The sequence below is a fragment of the Ochotona curzoniae genome, unplaced genomic scaffold (genome assembly GCF_017591425.1).
Source record: "Ochotona curzoniae isolate NIBS_2020 unplaced genomic scaffold, NIBS_Ocur_1.0 contig_1274, whole genome shotgun sequence".
In the NCBI taxonomy this organism is placed as follows: domain Eukaryota; kingdom Metazoa; phylum Chordata; class Mammalia; order Lagomorpha; family Ochotonidae; genus Ochotona; species Ochotona curzoniae.
Window position 1 is genome coordinate 26,581,489 of NW_024465023.1, and position 5,068 is coordinate 26,586,556.

The following is a 5,068-nucleotide window of genomic DNA, read 5'->3' on the forward strand; positions in this document are numbered from 1 at the left end:
ATAGGAAGTGGAGCAGCTGGGACACAAATTGGTGCCCATATGATATCCTGGTGTATGCAAGGTGAGGATTTAGCCATTAGGCCACTGCACTGGGCCCTAACTTTTGTTTTTATGGATGAGGAAACATAGGGTTAAAGAAGTGGATAGAATTAGGTGTGGTGGTGCATCAAGTTAACCTGTCACGTGGAACACCCACATCCTATAGGCAAGCATTTGTTGAAGTCCTGGATACTCTGTGTTGCTGATTTTGGTCCTGGTATTGCACATGGGATGCAGCAGACACCTAAATACTTGACTCTTGTTGTCCATATGGAAAACCCGTATGAATGAAGATCCATGTTCCTGATTTCAGCCTGCCCCAGTCCTGGCCACTGGGACCATTTGAGGAGCAAGCCAATAAATGGAAGATCTTTGTCCCCACCTATCTCTTTCTCTCTTTCTTTTTTTCTCTAGCACTGTGCATTTCAAGTAAATAAAGTAAAAAAAAAATTTTTAAATACTGACTTGATAGTATTATCAAAGACAGATAGTTGTGAGCTACATTCTGGATGAATATTCAGATCTAATCCATTTGGAATTCCCTGTTTATTCTTTTTCCTTCTTTGTGTACTCCTTTGTTTACATTTAGAATTATATTTGTTGTTTAAGGATATGGAAATGTTAACTACCCAATTTTGATTATTATACATTGTATGTATGTGTTGTAATACTTTACCTTGCATACAAAGGTGTACAATAAAATTGAAATAAATTAAGTATATTTGCTGATGTGATTATAAAAGTAACATATATTCCCTAAAGACCCTGAAAAACAAAACCACAATCAAGTAGTGTAACGTTTATGTTATGCAGGTTGAATAAACTCTGGAAATCAAATCTGTAGAGCAATATGACACTGGTCAACAGTTCTGTGTTGTCACCATCAAAAAAAGAAATGAGAAAATGATCTCGTGAAGTATCAATATCTATGTGTAAAATTAATATTGATGGTGGCGATTGTTTAATACTATTTACAATTGTCAAAATATCAAGTTTTTCATCTTAAACATGTAAAATTTTGTTTGTGAATTATACCACAATAAAGGTGAGGAGAACAAGAAAATAAAAATTATAACTCTTCTAATATTAGAGCTTTACCGTCTTAAGTATTTGGAACACACACTCACATATTATGTCTTTACAGTGTGGTATTTGTTTCAAAATCAAGGTCATGCTACACTTATTTTTATACTTGAACTGTCAATATCACATATTATCTTTGAAAACTCTGCTTTAATGGTTGTAAATTATTCCATTATAGAGATTCATCAAATTTATTTAGCCATTACTTAGTTGTTGGAAAGGAAGGTTACATAGAATTTTTTATTGTTATATGTAGCACTATGATATTTGTGCATTTTTGTGATGATTTCTTTGCAGTAAACCAACAGTATGGGACAATGTTTGTTTACTCATGCTCTGGTCAATATAAGCTCTTAAATATTTATTTTGTTTTCTTAACAGTTTTACGCATTCTTTATTATTTAACTCTTTAAACATCAGTTATGCAGATTTGGCTGTCATTTAGTTTTCTCCTAATAAGAGGACTTGTACCCTATCTGATTGCTCCACAGGAGGTGATTATTTTGTGGTCAATTTTTAAATTGTCTTATGATGCCAGTTAGTCAAATTGATAACCAAGGAGAGGATAGAAGATGAATATGAAGATGAATAATGCTGAAACACATTACTCCCGCAGACATAGTTTTCTTAGTCTCTTGTTCCAACTTATAAGGCTCTTATGGGCTGGACACATTCTGAAAGTGTACTGTGAACTTGGCGCAGTTCTTGACATGTTATGTGTGATTATACTTCTCTCTACTCTCTGTAAAACATTTTGGAACGCAAGTCAATATGGGTAATGTTGTAATAGGACAACTGCTCTAATTTGTGCCAACATAAATAATTCTCAATCTATTCCCAGGATATTATTAGTAACAAATTATTTCATCTGTAACAGATTAAAAGTAACCAGGGCTTAAACAGGGGAGAAATCTCTCTGTTTCTCAAAGTAAAGCCTCAGCAATTATGGTACCTCTCTACTTAGAGCTTGTCTATGTCCCCGGTTCCTTTCATCTTGCTGTTTTATCGTTTGTAGCATGTTGACCCTATCTGCAAGATGACTCTCTCAGTATCTGAATTCAAGAGAGCAAAAAATGTATACAATAGCATGAAATTATACACATTACTTGAGCTTACCTTCAGTTGACCAGAACATATAAAAATGAGCCATACCTACCTGGGAGTAACACAGAGAATGCCTTTGGGAAAAGGACGTGAGTTTCACTTAAAATCAGGGATTCTTTCACTGTGTGCGGGAGAAGGGTGATTAAAGGAAGCATCTGCAAAAGCATTCATCATGACTGTATTGCTTTTGTGTGGTTAATAACCACTGCTTTGGGGCCTGGTGTGATAGCCTAGTGGCTAAAGTTATTAATAAACCTACCCTGCCTTGCTATTTTCTACCCTGTTTATTTAGGATGAATATTACATACACTGAAACAAATGGAAATCATTATTAGCTTTTGAAGAATTAGGTTTATACATGTCAAAAAAAGGAAAAGGAAATAATTTCATCACTGCAATGTAAAAATATGCTCTTAATGTGTCTCTTGATGCTAGGGGAATTAATCAAGTAAAATCAAGGCTTTTAACTCAAATAATTTTTTAACATAAAAAACTTCATCAAACTTTTTTGGTTGGAATAGAGGATGGATTGTGGAAAGGTAGGCTGATTGCTCACATATAGGATATGCTTTATTTTACTTTATTTTATTTTATTTTGCTTAGAGTTGATCTTGACTATGACTTTATCATATGAAACTTGAATAGGCTGATTTGATTATGGAATGTTTCGGCCTCATTCAGATTATGTGGAAATAAAGGGTCCAAACAAACGAACCATCACGTTATTACATGTTTTTCACATGCAGCATGAGCCTTTGATTTGTATTCATTTCTAGACAAACATAGCAATTTGAAGGTATAGTTATTAATCAGGTTCAGATCTATAAGTAAATTTTCCTCTCATGATGTTTTAGCCTAAAGAGACATAACAGGCCAGGTCGAGATAACAAGCATCAGGCCCAGTCTGCCCTACATCTCCTTTTGTTAAATTGCTGTAACAGTTTCGATATGATTTAGCTCCCCAACTCATGCAGCTGTTTAAAGTATGTTAACAGTTAATGAATCAATGTTTCTGGCAGATGGATTTAAGGATGGAGGCTTGATTGAAGTATGTTGCTTGAAAGGTGGGCTTAGAGAAAGGTCTTTGGATAATTGGGAGTTTGCTTTTAGAAGAAAATTTGCTCTTGTGAGGGGGTTGGTTATCTAGAATGGTCTGAGCTGGCTGTTCTGGTCTTGCTGCCTGCATCACTGTGTGATCCTCCCTCTGCTTGTGTGCTGCCATGCACTGTTCCTTTCAGACGCAAGATGAATGGGGTTGCTCAGTCTTGCACTGTGGACCTAAAAACCTATAAGCTGGGCCCGGAGCGGTGGCGCAAGTGGTTAAGTCCTCGCCTTGCGCGCCCGGGATCCCATATGGGCGCCGGTTCTAATCCCGGCAGCCCCGCTTCCCTTCCAGCTCCCTGCCTGTGGCCCGGGAAAGCAGTCGAGGACGGCCCAAAGCCTTGGGACCCTGCACCCGCGTGGGAGACCCGGAAGAGGCTCCTGGCTTCGGATCGGCATAGTATCGGCCCGTTGCGCTCACTTGGGGAGTGAATCATCGGACGGAAGTTCTTCCTCTCTGTCTCTCCTCTCTGTATATCCACCTTTCCAATGAAAAAATAATAAAAATAAATCTTTAAAAAAAAAAAAAAAACCTATAAGCTGAAATGAATCTTCCTTCGAAGATGCTCCTGGCAATTATTTGTTGTAGTGACAAAAATATACTACAATACCGATTTTAGAAAAATAGATGCTTCAGGGGAATATAGCAGGAGAAAGGCAATTTCTCAACTTGTACCATTTCCTAATGCTCTTTTAACAGTACTGTCTAGCCAGAAACTGAAGGTTTTCAACCTTTAGATGTCCCCTCTTTCAGTCATTGTAAAGAGAAATTCTAAAACTGATTGCCATCCTGTTTCAGACCTTTGGGGGGCCAGATTCCCATCCTCCAATCAGGATGTGTCATGCTAATTCCCGGCTTGAATTTAAACTCCTCTGAGGAGCAGAACCCTGTTCTCTCACCAACTCTCCTTCATTGCAGTCTTGACAACAGCATTCCTAAAGCCCAGGCTTGCCAGTCTCCCTCTGTCCTGTCACATATCTATCCTCTGTTCTGCTTAAATCCTTGTGTTCTACCCCTTTCCAGAGCTGGGAAGAGCCCATGCTAAACTCTGCCCACCAGTTTGAATCCTTTTATTTTCCAATGTCTATCTGGATAGAGGTCATTCTGGACTGTGATGGTTGGGATATAGCTTAAGCTTTGGAGGGCCAACACGCCTGCATGCTGCCTGCCTAAGCTCAGTTTACCTTACTTCCCTTGGCCACTGGCATCCAGCAAACTTTCAAGCTAGAGTGAATCAAGATGAATCCTTCTGTCCTGGTCTACACTTCCAGTGTTAAGGCATTTTCCTCTAGTCTTATAATATCCTTTATTAAGAAAACACCTTACGTGTTAGAACATATGATTTGGCAATGTGATCACTTTTAAACTAAAAACTTAAAATGCATGCTTAATTTGAAGGCACAATCAATTGAAAATTAAGTTTTATTTTGTAGAGGAAAATGAAGAATCTAGCTAGGAAAAAGCCTAGGTAGCTTTAGGTATAAATAATTTTTTCTCACTGTAATATTTCTAATAATACTATTTATATAAATTTTAATTCCACTGAACATAAACTCTGGAGACAAATATCTTGATATTCATGAAGTCAGAAACTATCAGACCTTTAGTACACTTCAATACAGTGATATGTACTCTAACTTGTTTAGCATGGTTTTCTATATTTGAGTTTGCTGAAGAAAATTTTATAATGAAAAATATGGGACTACAAGAGGTAAATTAATATTTGTACATAAACCTCAG